The sequence below is a fragment of the Apus apus genome, chromosome 1 (assembly GCF_020740795.1).
Source record: "Apus apus isolate bApuApu2 chromosome 1, bApuApu2.pri.cur, whole genome shotgun sequence".
Lineage (NCBI taxonomy): Eukaryota > Metazoa > Chordata > Aves > Apodiformes > Apodidae > Apus > Apus apus.
Window position 1 is genome coordinate 197,564,303 of NC_067282.1, and position 18,354 is coordinate 197,582,656.

General features: G+C 41.0%; 1 protein-coding gene across 3 annotated transcripts in view; it reads right to left on the minus strand.

Moving 5' to 3' along the window:
- The window catches only part of SEMA3D (semaphorin 3D), a 144,902-nt gene extending 126,937 nt beyond the window's left edge, over window positions 1-17,965 (minus strand). The window contains exons 1-2 of one of the 3 annotated variants that reach the window (XM_051640410.1): window positions 17,397-17,417; window positions 16,280-16,329 (exon numbers count right to left, since the gene is read on the minus strand). The gene's annotated coding sequence lies outside the window, so the exon portion shown is untranslated. Of the gene's footprint in view, window positions 1-16,279; window positions 16,330-17,396; window positions 17,573-17,863 lie in introns of those variants that run through there. The other 2 variants (XM_051640420.1, XM_051640400.1) reach the window with 2 other exon arrangements.
- Window positions 17,966-18,354: the final 389 nt, after the last annotated feature.

Sequence of the window (18,354 nt, forward strand, 5' to 3'; positions counted from 1 at the left end):
CCTTCCCACCTTCTGAAATCCCCCTAAGTAATTCCATCAAATCAATTGCAAAGAACAATTACCTGCAACTATGCAAGAGCAAATTGCTACACCCTACATGACTCCAAAGCTGAATGAGAACAGTAATATCTCATTTCTGAGGTGAATCTTTGTTCTCTAACATATTTGTTAACTTTTTAAAGTTAACTTTAGCTCACAGAAGCTTTAACTCATGCTCTTTGTAGATACCGTGTATTGTTGTGAGGCTTTGAGTGCAGATGAACTTTACAACAATGGCTGTGATAGAGGTGATAATATTAATAATATCTGTGTTGTGTATTATTACCCTTGCACACCTCCAACATTGTCTGTATCACTGAGATCAATTGTTCTGTGTATTGTGATCCTACCTGGTGCAACACGAACCACAAGTGCTGTGTCAAGAGAGGAAGCTGCTGCAAACCCCTGGGCTATTGCAGTTACTGCTGCAGCTGAAATTTGGTCTGGTTGCTTCACTTTGAAAATTTTTTTATGCTTTTAGCTATTAATCTTGGAAAGCCTTCAAAATAAACCTGATAAAAACCTGAATGTCACAAAGGATGCATTCTTCCCTGTACTTGTAAATCATCTTTGGCACTCTTCCCGATTTTAGTAATTATAGATTTCCCCCAAGCTCCCTGTATACTGCCCATAGATAGAAGGCTTTGTACGGTCTGTCTTCTAATTCAAAAAAGCTACAGCAAGCCATTGCATGAGTTTCACATTAGACAGTAGAGCAATTCAATACAAAAGCACTGTTTAGGTCTCTGTATAGTTTTCTTGATGGATGTTACACTGCTGATCTATTTTTATGTATTATTTATACTGGGACAGTGCCTAGAGGCCCCAGTCAGGGGCAAAGCCCCATAGAGCGACACATATTATGAAGGAGGATATAAGAGCTTCTCCTCCTTGCAGCTTATAGTCTAAGTATATAATGAATGACACCAGATGGATAAAACAGTCAGAGGGAGCAAAAACTGAGACAGTTGTTAATAACAGTGAAAGACAGAGTACAATCAGATACTTAGCAATATAAAGGCAATGTCATGTTCCTGGCAGTGTTGTCTGCTTTCTCTCTCTCCTCTATTCTGTTTTACAACCTGTGGGGACCTGTGTACAAGCAGTAACGCACAGAGTTGCCCTCCATGTGTCTGAAGCACTGGGCACTTGGAAGCATCTTTCACTACTTCAGAGGATGATTCAGAGCCCCTGAATTAAGGCATAAAGCAGATTATTTGAATTGACGGGTTTGGAGTTACTCATGGTACAGATTAGCACTTTGAGGTGTCAAGGCAGCCCAGCAAAAAGCTGGTCTCAGTGCAATTCACATAATCTCTGGCTTTATTCCTTTGCACATTTACAGTGCAGAATATAAGCACCTCAGGCATCTGTGTTTCTGCAACATGAAAAGCCAAAAGTCCTTACAGTGACCAGGAACACAGCACCTAGTTCATATCCTGTCTTGCTGGAGAACCAGAGACAGGTGCAGGCTCCCATCTAACTGGTTGGCAGGGACTCATTCAGGTTGAAGATGGAGTTTTAAGCTCATAGCCTTGTGTTCCAAATAAACATGTTCAATCAGGAAGTTCTTATTTCATGTTCTGATCAGGGTCAGGATTGCTCCACATCCAGATAAGATCCCCAGCATTTTTAGGTCCCTGTGAGAACCCTAAATCCTCCTCTACATGGCACTTTCGGACATGGTTTAGTTTGCATGGTGGCGTTGGGTTGACAGTTGGACTTGATGATTTTAGAGACCTTTTCCAACTTTAATGATTCTGTGTTTCTATGATTCTGTGATTCTAAATTTCTAGGACAGTCTATCTCTGATTTCCCAAAGCAATAGGTGTTGGGTAAAAAAAAAAAAAAAAGTACTAAACTCCTGCAAACACATTTTGCTGAATTCAGCATATTTTAGACATTCCCAGGCATAAGTCTAGTCCAGTACTGTATGTAGCCACAGGCTTTCTGACACCAGGTCCCCAGGATGACTGATTGCTCAGTCATCTCTGATTCTTCATCAACAGACAAGCTAGAAGATGGGCTGAATAGCAAAGAGACACTCCTTCCCTGCAGAGTTAGAGGATTAGGAAAGTGACAAACAACTGCCAGGGAAATAATTATCCAGCTGTGTGAAGATGAGTTCTGGAGAGACTGTAAGTAAAAGCTACCAAAAGAAGAGGGACAAAACCTGAAAGCAAGCCTTTTCTTTGAAGAGTGCAAACCAAATAGAGTAAACTAATCAAAAAGAGATGTTGCTGTACTGCAGGGTAATGAATGTAATAATACAAGGGAGGACTCTATCACTGAGTCATGTCTACAGCAGCATAAACTAATTAAGCTAATCTTTCTTTGAAATGCAAACTTGTGCAATTGCACGGGTTAGAAGAGACTTCAGATAGGTCATCTCAGTCTTCCTTATGAGCCTTTATTGCTCAACCTTTCCTCAGACTCTCAGCATCCTACAGATGCTTTGCATATGGACCTCCAGCAGCTCTAATAGAAGCTCCCAGAATTTCTGTAGCTGTTCTCTGAATAATTTTCGTTTTCCTATATATATTTTTTTTAAGCACACTGTGGTCGTAACTGTATGTTCTTTGAGAAATAATCACTGTCAAGGAGATAGCTATCACCTAGATGCAACACAGCATTTCCAATTAGCATAACATCACTGTGTTAAAGCAAAAGACGTTAGGAGTAGATTTCTAAAAGAGCTCAGCTCCCTTTCAGTTATTAAAGCCTAGATTTTCAAAGGTAGAGCTACATAACTTGACACATGTAGGCCTTTTTGGATATAACATTGGTAGTATGTGCACCATAGCAGCTTTGGGATGTTGCTAGTCTGCACCAGGACTACTTCACAGGAAGAAGAGAAATGGGAGCTCTATCATGCAAGTAGTTTTGAATAAAAGACTCCTGAATGTTTTGTGAAAAATAATAAGAGGAAAGCACAAGTTCTTTGAGGTGGTTTCTGTAATTCTTTTAAAAGAGCATTTCAGCAAATACACTAATTAAAGACATTTTTTTTCCCCTTAAAATCAAGCAGAGTTTATTTCATTTAATCCTTTTATTTTTAAGATAACATTCACCTTGCCTAATTCCAACCATCTAAAATTCAGGCATTGTCTTGGATCCCTCCAGAGAAGAAGACAGGCATTACTGGAGTGAATTCATCCACCAGCTCACATATTGTAGCCAAATAGAGCACACTGCCCCTTGGAGCACCTCATCTCTGTACTGAAAACAGAAGAAGATTAGGTGACCACCTTACATGACAGACAAGGGAAATAAATCCCCACTTAATTAGTTTTTCTACTAAGTATACTTGCATGGCTCCCATTGTTACAACATCTGAACACTCATATTTTCCAGATTTGTTACTCTCACACTCCTTTTATCACAAAGGGTAGTTTTTATCAATTTACAGACATAGCTGAGGCAGGTACAGGTAAAGATCCAGGCTTGCAAAGGTATTTAGCAAGTTAATTGCCTAAATTAAGTGGTTTTCAGTCTCAGCTGACTAATACTCGATGTAGACAAAGTGGTAGTTGGGTGCCTTTAGGAATTTAATAGGATCTAAGCAGAAATTACTTGCCTAAGGACCTATGTCATGGAATTAACCTCAGGCCTCCTGAGCTGCTGGTCTAACCTTTGGAATGTCCTTAACACTAAGCAAATCCTCAGCTGTTCTTGGAATTAAACTTCTGAAGTATTTACAGTCATGTCTTCTTCTTTGTCAAACTCAAACAAGCTATGCACACACAAATCCTTTAATTTTTCCTCATAAATCAAACCTGACTTAAAGCCTCCCTTCTCATTTTTCTTTCTGTTCTCTAAGCTCTCCTTAGGTGTTAACTTAAAAGTAATAGCACAACAGAGACAAAATTCCAGATTGGATTTTAAGGTGTTACTGTGATAACATAAACACACAAAAAACAGCATAAAGTTTGATCTTTCACTAAAATCATTGAGTATATCATATTAATTTAAATGAGCATGCAGTCCTACTCTGGTGTGTAGCATCTGTGCACTCTGTATTGCAGTACACCACACTGCTATTGTCTATTGCACTTAGAGAAATTATTGTTCAGGACCTTAAAAATGAAATGACAGAATGCCAGGTTGGAAGAGACCTCAAGGATCATCTGGTCCAACCTTTCTAGGTATTACTATAGTTTATATGAGAAGGCTCAGCACCCTGTCAAGCTGAGACTTAAGACTGTCCAATGTGGGGGAATCCATCACTTCCCTTGGGAGACTATTCCAATGTTTAACTGTCCCCATGGTGAAAAACTTATCTTTGTGCCCAATCAGAATCTCCCCAGGAGCAATTTGTGCCCGTTACCCCTTGTTTTTCCCATGTGACTCCTTGTAAATAGGGAGTCTCCATCTTCCTGGTATCCACCCTTTAAGTACTGGAACATTGTAATAAGATCTCCTGAAGCCTTCTTTCTCAAGGCTGAACAAACACACTTTTCTCAGCCTCTCCTCATATGGCAGGTCCTCCACTCCTCTGATCATCTTTGTGGCCCTTCTCTGGACCCTCTCCAGCCTGTCCGCATCCTTCTTGTAGAGCAAGGCTTGTCAAAATGAGAGTCCAGACACAGTAAAATGGGAATTACAGCATACAGACTGCTCTGCAATCACATCACACAGAAGTGTCTATTTTAAGACTTTTAATTAGAAAGTAGCTTACTTTACTTCAGAAGCAGACTTGGGACATACACCCCGTGACTGTTCATGCAGAGAGTTAGTGTGTGGGTGATACCACACTGTACCATGCTGTACACTGTTAGTTTAACAGCACGCTGACTTCCGCATGTAGACAAACCTTATCAGACCAGAGCAGACTTCAGTATTGGGCGATATGTGTTTCTTAGGATAATCTTGGGTAGAACTGTTGAATGCTAAGAATGTCCTTTGACTTCCCTGAGACTTGTACCTGGGTCACAATAAAGGTCAATTTATAAAACAGACTCTATTATTAATCTGTGTTATTTATTATCTCAGTAAGGTGAAATGGAAAAGCAAGTTTCTGCAGGGAGCGAGAGGTGACAGTCTCATATTATTCAAACAAATGACAAGATAAAACTGTTTCTGGTACTACACTAGTGCAGTTCTCTAGGACAGCAGCCTTGATCTCTAGCTAATCAAAGCAATCCTGTATCAACTTTGTATTATCATCAAAGCCTATCCTTGTTCTGTTTTTAGAAACTGTAAGTAGCATGGACAGCGTGTGGGAAACATACAGGTAAAGTTTCATGCTCCTATCAAGAAAGATGTTTAAATAATGGTAAAAGCTTTTTCAGACTTCAGTTTGATCTATTGCTGTATTAAACAGACCACAGAAACCTTACAGTTACCCTTATACTGAATCCAATAGCTTGTTTATGGACTAGCACTTATTGTCCAAATAAGATTCAGTTTCTGGGGACATCAAGAAAATCAGACTCTCTAACATTCTTTCTATCGAATTGCCTTGCCCATCTTCTGAAATTGAAAAAAACCTCCTACACCAAAATGAGAACTTTTTGCCCCATAAACCAGCTTCAGAACAAGGAAACATGTTTGTTCTGTGTCTGTCTCCAACCTACTTCTTGTGAACCACAAGAGGAACATGTTACTTGGAAGTTTTACACAAACCAGAGAATCTCATGCATCACCATATCTCTGTAGGGAATAAAGAATAAGTACTTAGGCAGCAAACACTGCCAAAAACTCTGATGCCTATTTCAGGACTTTGTCCCAGCCTAACAGAAAAGCAGGAGGTGGAAATGACAGCTACATGAGAAAAGACACCCATGGGACTGAGGTCACAGATTAAACTTGAGTATGTCCAAAAAGAACCCTGAGCAATTGCTGCTGCTTCCATATCACTGGGTTTTCTCCCTGAGTGGTGGCACACACCAGCCTGGGAAGCTGTTTGTAACACAACTGTAGCTCAGAATATATCCCATCAGTGGAATCTACTACAGCTAGTTGGAAGAAAACCTCTGATCTTCTATGGGAAGCCACTGGAGACACTGAGTGAGGATCCTGGATTGATCAGAACATAACACACACAAAGTCTTGGTGGCTCTACAGAACAGCCTTCATTTCCACATTGTCAATCATTAATTTCTCCATCCTCTGCCATCACCTTTCCAACTTTTCTTACTGCTTGTGCTCACACCTCTTCTCCCATGTGAATCAAAGGAGAATGAAGAGGGAGAGCACAATTTAAAAAGGATCATACCTTCCAAGCACCAAAACACTATTTTGTTGAGAAAAGAATGAAAACAAATAAACAGTAGGGATATTCCAGTGCCTACTGCAAGGCCTTGTGAGATTCCCCCAGGGCCATCACAACAGACCTTGGTAATCTCAGTTGATATTTGCACCAAAGATAATAATGCTACTTATATTCAAAGTCACTGTGTCCCAGTTATTCTGGCCTTACATACAATTTCACTTATAAAGTGAGTTAAGCACTTTGTAGACAAGATAAACTAACAGTTTATCTTGGAGATGTCAGACAGATCTCACTTCCCATTGTGTCCTGTGAATTCCGGGATGGAAAACAAAATGCAATTAATAAAAAAAATTTCCAAAACGCTCCTCTCACCTCACTTTAGTGGCATTTACCTTGTTTGCAGGGAAAGGAAGGAAGGAAAGGACAGAAAGGCTGGAAAGTATTTTTTCTTTAGAGCAGATTTTATTATCCTTACAACAGGTGATAATTTAGGGTAAAAAGAAAAATATAGCCTGTCTTTATTAAGAAAATCACAATCCATATTTCAGCACTGACCAAGTGCAGAACAGCTGTGCCTGTGACATTGGTGACATAAGTGCTATCATTAACACAAGCCTTTTTACCAGTGTCATGAAAACCTGACACAAGACCTGAAATCTGTCTGACTTCTCTCCCTTTAACAGCTTAACACCCCACATGGAAGATTGCTACTGAGCAGAGTACCCCTAGGGAGTGAGGTTTTTTCATCATGTCAGGACCATTTCTGGCAATTGACAGGATACAGGATAACTGTACCTGAGGTTTTTACAAATGCCTGAGAAAGAGTTAAACTGTAGGAAGGAGCTGAAATTTCAGAGGGGAGAAGAAATTGGAGGCAGGAGCAGCTTGTCTTGTGCCTCAAAATCACCTGGAGAACTGCTGCTGCAGGGGTGAGGAACAGGCAATTTCAGCTAGCCCTTGTGCCAAAGGACACGCTGGCAGCCAGTGTGGTCCAAGCACTATGGAAAACACTGGGGAAAAAAAAGGCAGAATTCAGCCTTGGGGATTAAACTGAATATGATGATTCGATTCTGTTTTGTTGGGGTTTTTTTTATTACTTCTTTTTTAATTGCTTTGAAACCAGATGTTTGGGATTAAGAGACAAACTCCCTGCACTGTTTTCTACAAATACGTCCTGCTTTTCTGCCAGGCTGTGGAAAGGTATGGAAAATGGAACTGGAGTTTTCAGCAATGTTTTTTTTTGCCTAAGTGTTTATACTTATGTGTCAATATAAACCAGTAACAAACTCAGAAAAAAACCCAACACTTCCATCACTGTAAGAGCCAAAGCATAGATTCATCTATCACCAAGTAGCCAGGATTTGATTTTAAGCACCATCAAGGAGATCAATGTCTGTGTTATGAATTTCGTAATGGTGCTCGTGTTGCCATTTAGGAAAGCAATGAGCTGTAGCAAAATCACAGGAAGTAAAGGACACAGGAGCTCCAGGTTTGTGAGCGAAGCGTAATAATTTCACAGAATCACAGAATCAATGTACTTACCACAGAATGTATCAGTACTTAAAAGTATAAATCTCTTTAGAAAAAAAACAAAATAAAACAAAACAGATATCTGAATGGTCAGAAGGGTACCATAAGAAAATCAGTGTGCTATTTTGCCTTTCACCTATATTTTATTTTTTGAGTTTTCTTAGCCTTTAGCCCAAACAGCTTATTTTTATCTGAAGGTGGAAAATCTTCCCATGTGAAAACTCCCCTAATTCCACTGAAAGGTGTACATGTTGCCTGTGTGTTACACTGGGAAAGATATTTCTTTGCCATAGATTTTTTTTTTTTTTTTTTCCTCAACCTGAGGCAGCTTTATGAGATAATATATGTCTGCTTTTTGTAGATGTCACTAGAGAACTATAACCACAGTCATAACTCCAGAACAAATCTGTACACTGCAAATGAATCATAGAATTATTCAGGTTGGAAAAGACCCTTGGGATCACCAAGTCCAACCATCATCCTTACTCTACAAAGTTCTTCCCTAAACCATATCCACCAACACCACATCCAAACGACCCTTAAACACAGCCAGGGATGGTGACTCCACCACCTCCCTGGGCAGCCTATTCCAGTGTATAACCACTATTTCTGTAATTATTTTTTTTTTTCCTAATGTTCAGTCTAAACCTACCCTGTTGCAGCTTGAAGCCATTCCCTCTTGTTCTGTCGTTAATTACCTGTGAAAAGAGACCAGCACCAACCTCTCTTTCAGGTAGTTGTAGAGACTGATGAGGTCTCCCCTCAGCCTCCTCTTTCTCAAACTAAACATTCCCAGCTCCTTCAAGCATTCCTCATAAGATTTTTACTTTAGGCCCTTCACCAGCTTCGTTGCCTTCCTCTGTACTCGCTCCAGCACCTCAATATCTCTCTTGAATTGAGGTGCCCAAAACTGGGAGCAATACTCCAGGTGTGGCCTCACCAGTGTTGAGTACAGGGGGACAAATGGTATTACCCAATACACTCATCTTAAAATGTTAGACAGCACAGAGCAGTAGAGGTGAATTCATCTTTTCTTCTAGAAAGAGGACCTAAAAGACCCTTAAGCCTGACCAATGTTAGTAACTCTCTTAGATGCAGTAATTCTCTCACTTTTTCCTCAACATCCAGTCAGCTTTTCTTTGAAGCCTTTAAAACTTTTGAGTTCAGTTTACAAAATAATATATTGAGTCTTAAAATGAACATCTTGAATTTCATCAGGTCTGAGAAAACCTCAGTTCTAGCAACATTATATATTGTGTAAGACACCAGATCAACAGAACACAATGATTCAGGCAGCAGTTATGTAAAGCATCCTTGTCTCTTAGAATTGTTTTACCCAGAAGATTAGATTAATAACAGAGATTTATGATCTTAACTGCCTCTTCAGTCAGCCAGGTTCAACATTCGAAACCAGCATAACACCTGTCTAATGCTGCTACCAGGTTTTGCATGTAGCCAAACCTGCTTAACAACACATCCCCCATGGCACCTGGGCCATTGGGTCCTCCTACAACAATGTGATTATTCCAAGCTGTTAGCACCAGTGGTGTACAAAACCAGGTGTACCTCTGCCCACCTTGCCTGCAAAGCCAGGATGGGCTCCAAGAGTGCTCAGTTCTTCCACAGACTGAAACCAGAAGACAATCTAAATCTCCCCAACACATGTTATCCAGCAGCCCAAAGATCAGTGCACCCCTTCAGGAACAGATAGGATTTGACTCCTAATAATTATTTCAGTAGTGTAGTTTAGTATCAAATAGCAAATCAACACTGATATCGAAACATTAATTGGAGTAAGTATAGTAAAAGAAATCTTATCCCTGAAAGATGGATGCTCTAACCACACTGCTCTAACCACACCATGCTACATCCCCTTCTGTTGGACCTTTGATAACAGAGCACTTGTAACAAAGTGGAACAGTGGTGGCTGAAAAAGCCACACTCCCAAGTACCAGCAACACTGCTGCCCAGATACATGCTTGAAACAACTTCACCTCCAGGTCATCTCAGAAAACCGAGGCACCTGAACCACTGAAATCAATATTAGACTTTTATTAATTTATTCTAGTATTTTTATGTTGTGCTTTTTTTTTTTTTTTTTTTTTTTTTTTTTGGCACAAGGAAAAATTGATGCTATATAGGTATCTATCTGTTGGGAGAGCTCATGGTTGATGATTCCAAATTAATTAATTCAGGTGCTTAAATCTGCAGCTCAGGGCTTAGGCTGCAACAGTGCTCCTCCTAACTTTCTGCAAGCTGGCTTACACAGCCTTCCCTCATGACTTGTGGCTTTTGGGGATCCCACCACAATTATCCAGTCAGAGCACAAGAAGCAATAGCACTTGCTTAGTATTCCAGTCTCTAGCTTCTCTTTACAACTGTACTCCCTAAATGCTTTCTGTGTATACCACTGATTTAAATCTCTGTTTTCCCCTTTCAGCTTTTGGAGCTGTTCATTCCTCCTGAAGACACAGGACTGCCCTTAGCTATTACAAATCACTCCACTGGTTTTAGTTACATATCTCTAATTTCCACCAACTGGAGACACAGCTTGTCACATCTTGATTTTTCTGGAACATAACAACTTCTGTGTGCTACCTTCATTCCCATGGACACTGTCCACTTCCTCGGTGCAGCCGTTTTATCTACAAGCTGTTTTCCCCTCTGGTCCAGAGTACATCATCCTAATGGAAGGTGCACAGTGGCTTGTGCTAAATTAAAACTCACCCATCTGTGGGTGATTTTCCTGTAGCTAAATCATTATGAAAACTCTCACTCAAGACTGCTTTTGCAGGATTGCATTCAGGAAGTATACTTAATTAACTTAAAACTCTGAAATTAAGACATGCAGTTGTAAAGATTAATTGACAAAAAACTCTCTATAAAACATGATATTACATGTAAGCTTTAGGAAGCGAATAGATGTAATAAAGATATCTGCTTTTTTTAGCTCACCCTTTATGTTTGGATTTCTGTTCTTTTGAACTGACCTATTTCAACAAATGAATGACTTACAATATTTTACTCTTAAGATAGCAAACTAGATGACACCAACTATTTTCACTATTAATGTGCTGAGATACATAAAGACCAGGTAAAAAATGGTATGTTTTCTTCCTAAATAATAAATAAAGAGTAATAATAATAATTAAAACAAACAACACCACACCACAAAAACCAACACCTGAATTATGTTTTTTCCTTCTCGATAAATATGTTTCTGCACAGTATTAATACTAGATTTTTTTCATTCTTTTGAAGACAAGAGTTCTGCTCCATTTGAAACATAAAGGCTTAGAAGTATTACATGGCCCAATGGATCCAAGAATTCCAGATTTGTTCATGTGGAGACTTTGTGCCTCAAGAAAATACTACAACTTCCTTACAATATACCCCCCAGAATAAAGTGGATTCTTCACAGCTGCATTGTTCAGAAATTAATCTGCTAAACTAAGGAGGTCAAAAGAACCAAAAGTCAGGTTAATTTGACATAATTAATTTATTGAGGCATTAGGTCAAATTTCCTATTTCTCCTTCACAATAGGGGATCTCATAACGTCATTACAAATTCAACTTTGCCCTCATGCTTCTATCATCCAACAACAGAAAAGCAGGCTAAGAGCTCTGTTTATTCTGTGAAATAAAATTGCGTTTGTTACTTGTCTTCTTGAGGAACCTGCAACTCTTCATCTTCTGTGCTTGTTGACTCTTGTCCTACCCTATGGTTGAAAGTGGGGTTTAGATTTTTGTTTAATGAGATACATCACTGGTGCTAAACACAAGGGGACTTTCACTTCTGACTGGGACCTGCTAATGCTACTGCAATATAGCTAATAATGAGAACTGCTTGGAATGAGAAAAGGTCCACTGCTTGCAACTAATGACTATACAAACAGAAGTGGAACATCATGACTATCCATGTCTTAGGCATGCTTCCTACCAAAAACAACATTTTAAAAAATATGAAATACAGATACAAATTTGCTCCTGGGCCTCCTCTATTAAAAAATTAATGTGATCACACTGTTAGTAGCACATACTGTAGTTTTGAAGATTTATTTATATCCTTAATACAGGTTTTCAGGCCCCTGCTTAAAAAAGAAAATAAGTCTTGAAATTAAGGAAATTATTGGTATTTTTTATTTAGGTGGAACATACCATATGAATTAATATAGGAATATTACATCTTGCACAGATTATGAATAAAGTTAGACAAATAGAGAGAACCTTACAGTCAAGGCTGGTTCTTTCTGTAAATTTTGGAGAAAACAAACTGCATTTGCAACAGACTATCAGTATTTGTCACTTCCCCTTCATTTTATTTCCCACTCTCAAAGCGTGGCTGTTTCACTCCTTTGATACCAAAGGATGTTATGAGCATTTCCTTGATTACAATGTTCTAAAGCTTTTTAGTATAAGTCTTCAGAAAACCTCACATATGTGCATTATAAAATTACAGAGAATAAGTTCCATATGAAAATTTCTTCTTACTGTTTTTAGCAGAGATTCTGACATTAAGCATGTGAGCAACAGACATTGTTTTAATTCTTCATTGTGAAAGTAAAAAAAATAATCAACTTTTTGCTTTTGGTTGAAATAGAATTTTTTACATACTCCCTCTCTACAATCTCTCCCTTGAAAAACCAAAAAAGGATTTTAGACTGACAAAAAGTAACCACAATTATATGGAGTGTGTCATTGATAAATTCCAGGGGAATTTAACAAGCTAGGTAGGCACATACCATTAGATCTAGCTCTTCTAAATGTTAAAATTCTAGCCAAGATTAAGCTGGAATATTTGGCCACATCAGCCCTCAGGACTGCATTTAACTTTTAAAACACTTGATCTGACTCTAGATTTAGACTTTAGGGAGCACCTCTTTCAGGAAAGCATTTTACATAGCAGTCTGTCTTTAAACATGTGCTTAAGTCCCTTGAAGTCACTAAGTACAGACAGACTGAGAACAGGCGCAAGGCTTTCATTTCATGACAGCCTTAGTTTTGTATAATTTTCTGCTAATCCTAGGCTTTCTCTTTCCAGTGCATTTAGTCCTGAGTTATGCAGACACAAGATGAGATCAGACTCAGTGCTGCAGTGTCTCCAGCATTTTTGGCAGGGGACATTCCAGGAAAATCAGTAACTTCTGCCCATCCCCTTAGAAAAAAATAAGTAAGAAAACAAGAACAACAGAAACTCAGCAAATAACTGGAGTATGCTCAGACATTACAGAACTTTTCAGCCTCTCCTTTTTTGTGTGACCTGGTTTCTGCAAGTTCCCTGATTCACTGACCAATTACATTGGAAATGGTTTAATTATGGATATTTGTTTTGCTTTTAAACTGACCACATTAAAAGAAAAATCTCACATGACTCTTCTTTCTGTTTATAATAATACAGGAAGGAAAATATGCAAAGATGTACAAAAAAGATCCACGTTACTGAAAGCTGAGTAATATATACAGTGTGAAATTCATGCAGTGCCAGTGGTTCTCAGGAGTTACAGATCTCCATGTATATCTAAGCTCCAGAGCATGAATTTGTCTTTAGCCATATATACCCTGAACCCTTCAGGTTTCACCCTGCAAATTAAGGCTGCAAACAAATGTCTCTGCTGCACTGTGCTTAGTCTGAGCAGGGAAGCTGACTACTAGGTAAACTGTCAGGTACAAGCAGAGCCCTGAACCTTAATCACATTTTCCAGCTATGTTGCAGGGAAGTGTAATGATTTAGTTAAAGCCAGCATAACATTCTAGGCTTAAATACCACACCCATCACTCCAATAGACAAATTGTGTCAATGATTCAACCCAGATGGGAATCCAGGTTCTTCTTGGCTTACTGTTATCTGTTCTGCCCATTAGTCTATATGACTTCCATAAATTATTTTGCAGTTCCTGTTAAAAGAAAATAATTCCACATGATGCTAAATGCTGCCTCCCAGCTGTAATGCATACTGGAATTTTGGACCACAGCACTGCTCCCTGACTCATCCTGGATCCTCTCCAGATGACGTTGGATCCATCTAAGCTGGGGAGAGTGGAATAGAAGGGGTTTTTTTCTTTTTTTTTTTTCTCTTGGCTTTCTTTTTTTTTAATCACTCACTCTCAGATAACATGTGGATGTTCACACAGCATGGCTTTAAGATGTGAAAAATAACAATACCAGAGAGGGGCCTTTCTGAATACACTAAGATAGAAAGGAAAAGATAAAAGAACTAAAGATTTATACAGGCATAATTTAAGCACTGACTCACTGCCATTGCTAAGTTTATAAAATACATAAAACCCAGACAGAAATGTTGGGGTGAAGGGGAGACTGTGTTAAGAAGTATGACAGAATTGCAATACTATAAAAAAGACAAAAATAGCACACCCATGGAGCAAAAATTTGCTTCACACGAAGTTTAAATGCAGCCACCCCACTTCATGTCTCCTGGGCTTGGCTTTACTATGAGCTTCTCTGTTACTTGTTTGGAGTTGGAGAAAATCCAGAAGGCAAGAAAAACAAACACATCACACGTTCACTGCATCTCTTTGATGTAACAATTCTCATGCACCTGAAGCATTTTCCATGGGTTAAAAAGACAATGGACAAATATAGCTCTGGCTATCCCACAGGCTGCCTTGCCAGGGGAGCGCGGTGGGAAAGCCTGCTTAACCAGCATCGAAGGATTCCCTCATGTAGGAAACCTCAAAGGGTATAGAGGCGGCTCAGTGGCCAATTCCACCACCAGGGGTTTTAGCCAAAGAAATGCCGGCATATGCTGGGAATTCAGCTGATTCCCAGCTGATGAATCAGCCTCTCCAGAGCCACCGGTAACCAGTATATCTACATAACAGCGATGCAGCATAGAGATACCTGAGATTAGAACTTCTGTATTTTTAACAGCTAAAAGAAGAAGAGAAAAAGCAAAGCAGGGTTTCCAAAGGAATCCAGAAATAGATAGTTATTTTGACCACTCTAAGCTGACAGTATGCTCACTGAGTGACTCTGAATGATTATGACCTGCAAATTCAACTGTGAAGTTCCTGACTGTGTAGGACATTTGCACTTCCACTTGTTCAGTGGTAGAACACAGAAAGAGATTATGAGTACACCTCTTCTGCTAGGATCAAAACAGGGACAGGCTTTGTTGGGAGTGTTTCATTCTTTGGCTCAACTTTTTAATATCTTGGTGTTTACAGTGCTGATTTACTTATCATTATTTAATATCTGAGTCATAATTATGAAGTATGCTCAATATTTTAAAGAGTTATTTCCCAATGAACAACATCTATTTCCATTTAATATTTTAGTGGAATTAATTTATTTCTTTTTTCCTAGGGCCTTGTGTAATTTAATTCAATTACAAAATCCCAATAGAATTTCAAGGGTGCAGTATAATTTGCATAATGAACACAGTGGAAGCGACCATGAAAACATCACTTCTCAGAAAAAAAAAAAACAAAACAAAACAAACCAAATTAAAAAAAAAAAACAAAAAAAAACAAAAAACAGCAAAAACCCAATCACCAAAACCATTGATCAGGGAGGGCTATTGCAGTGTTTTGGAAAGCTGGCTGACAGCACAACCTGCAGCTGGAGAGAAGGAGGCAGAGGCTGGTATGTGTGAATGAGGTCCAAAAGAGGTATCACTCTTCAAGGGAATTTGACAGCAGCTGCCCGCCAAGCCAAAGCTGAGGGCAGGAATTCAAGTCAAAATATCTTGCTGAGACTTAGTTGCCTTACTCAGAACTACTGGCAGGCACTTGCTCTCTTCCTGGGATTATTGTCCTTGAAAGCATTTTACACCAGCTCTTGTAAATACAGTCATTCTTATACTTTGAGACATGGCAGAGGACACTGGTGAAGCTGCTACTTCCATTTCTGGCTGAAGTGTCCCACAGGCAGAGGCCACATACTGGCTGTGGGAGACTTAGCATAAAAATGCTTCTTCATGGTTGAAGCCCATCTCTTAGTGCTTCAGCACTGCACCTAACAAGGAGTCGGTGCTATTCCCCATACCCTGAGAATCCATGTTGGATTGATCCAGTGGTAAGAAGAGAGAAAGCAAATTTAATTCCTGGATCTTAGGCTAGTCTGGATGTCCAAGCCAAAATAAAGTTCAAATAAAAGTGAAGCCAAGCTGCTCAGCCTGATCAAGTCTAAAACATCTCTATTTATGAAGCATCTCAGAGCAGGACTTGTCTTTGAAGCTTTAAGAAAAAGTGGTGTGACCCTGCAGAATTTGGATACCTCTGTTTGACAGTACGATTACAATTATGGATTAAAATGTTAAAATTTCTCCTTATAAAGCTATTTAAACATTCAGTTTTCACAGATTTAGTAAAGACCTTGGCCCTCACATACATTGCAGGAGATGGAAAAGTAGTGCTTTTCTGGATGAGGCCCATAATGAGCTAAAGAAACTGATTAAAAGGCAAAGATGAAAATCACAACTACACTAATGACGGTTTGAAAACTAGTTTTAAAATATTGTGCCAGATAGTGATTTACCTGCTAATGGTTAACAGTGGTATCAAGTTTCTTTACCTGTTCCCTAAGATCTGCAAATGAGCAATAAAAAGAAGTGAGAACACATTCAAACGCTTGCAAAAGTTCTTGCCTGCATCTTCCCGGCCTCTGTCAGAGCCAAAGATGCAGTGTTTAGCTGCTGCTTTCTCAGCAAAGTGCTCTCTGCACTTGGTCAGACTGCCCAATTGATCTCTGTTGTTCTTGGACAAGTTTTCCCAGTTCAAATCAAAATGAAGCTTTTTTCAGGAAACATAGGTGGCTGCTTTGTGCTTCTTCAGTCACCAATTGCCCATCACTCCCAGGAATGTTTCCTTTCTAAAAACAACAGCTTTCATTTTGTAATATTCACTGCAAAACAAGAAGCTTTACCGCCCTCTGTGCTATTGTACAAAGCAGAGTAGAGGCTGTCAGTGTGAGAAGACGAATAATCTCATTTCAGTGAGCACCCCTGGCCAGCCAGGTGCTCTGCAGCTCCTAGTGATGGACACACTCAGCAGAGTTGCGCTCCTGACAATGCTGGAGGACTATGTGGAAACGAGGGAATTTAGCCACCGCTCCAGCACGCAACACTTTTGCTGATGAGCACAGGCTGATGATGTCCGTGTTGCCCTTCCCGTCGCTCTGAGACACTAAGTGAAGCAGAACAGGCGCTGAGGTGCCGGGGCTGAGGGAACGAAACACCTCTCCCTCTGCCCGCATCGCTCTCACCTCCCAAACCTTTAACCCCCGTTCCCCAAACCTGTCGCCTCCCCACCCCTGACCCCCTAAACCCACCTCTGCTGCGCGCCCAGGGCAGTGCCGAGGGGTTTTCCCAAGCCAGCGCGCCTCACCGCGGCTTCCCACCTCCAGCAAGGTGACAGCAAGGCAGGTGGCCCAGGGACCGCTGCCAGGTGCCGGGTGCCGGTCCCGGCTCCGCGCCACTCCCGGCACTGTCGGGGCAGAGGCGAGCCCAGGGACTGGGACAAGCAGAGGGCACCTCATGCACTTTTCCATACCCACCCTCCCCCCCTCCACCCTTTCTCCGCGGCAGCGGAAAAGTGCTCCGAGGAGCAGCGGAGCGGCGCGCAGTGCGGGCTGCCCCGCGAGGGTTGTCCGGTACCTGCCGGGGAGCCGGAGCGGCGGCGAGATGCGGGATGAGCCCGGTGCGGGGTGAGCCTGGTGGCCGGGTTTTTGGAGGCGTTGCGAGCGCCGCGGGCTCCTCCCCAGCGGCGGCGGCGGAGGGTCTCGCTCCTTCTGCGCGGAGTGTCAGACTTTCCCCTGGCTTCCCTTCCTCCATCCCCGCCACCCCTTTCCACTCCCTCGCACGCACATGCACACCCCTCCAGCAAATGGGCTGCTTCGTGAGGGTGTGCGTGTGTGTGTGTGTGTCAGCCAGCTCAGACACACACCCACTGCCGCTGCTCCCGCCGCAGGTCACAGCCCTGGCCACCAGGAAGCATTAACTCCGTGAAAAGCAGCGAAGGGCACACACAGAGTGTGGCAGCAATATGCCCACCCTGCTGAGACCGGGCACCCAAGGGACCCTGCGTTCATGTACTTTCCCCCTGGACCAAAGACCTCACACACCTGTGAGTTTGCACATCCCAGCCTCCTGTTGTGATCACCCTGCACAGGTGCTGGTCCAGATCATAATGTCTGATAGAGCTTCAGGTCCACTCATATTATTCCTGTGACACATTCTCACTAGGGCTGAACTCCAGGTCACTGAGCTTGTAGACTGAGAGGGGGAAAAAACCAAAACAACAACAACAAAAAACGCCAGCTCACCACATTTACTGATAAAGAGAAAGCAGCTGGGTAGTGGCCCAGCACTAGGGGTTGGTGCACGTTTAAGTGTAGCCCACATGCGAAACTGCAGTTGCCAGAGATACATCTGCCTTTGCTTTTATTTTTTTAGCCCATGGAATGTGCAACATTGGTGGTTCTCCAGCTTTCGTATGCTGCAGACCACTTCCTAAGAGAGAAATTCTCTCCTGGACCAACCCACTCCCACACCAAACCCGTCTCTTCAACATATTTCCTTCTGTGGCTGCCCAAGGAAGAGTCTGTGTGCCCAC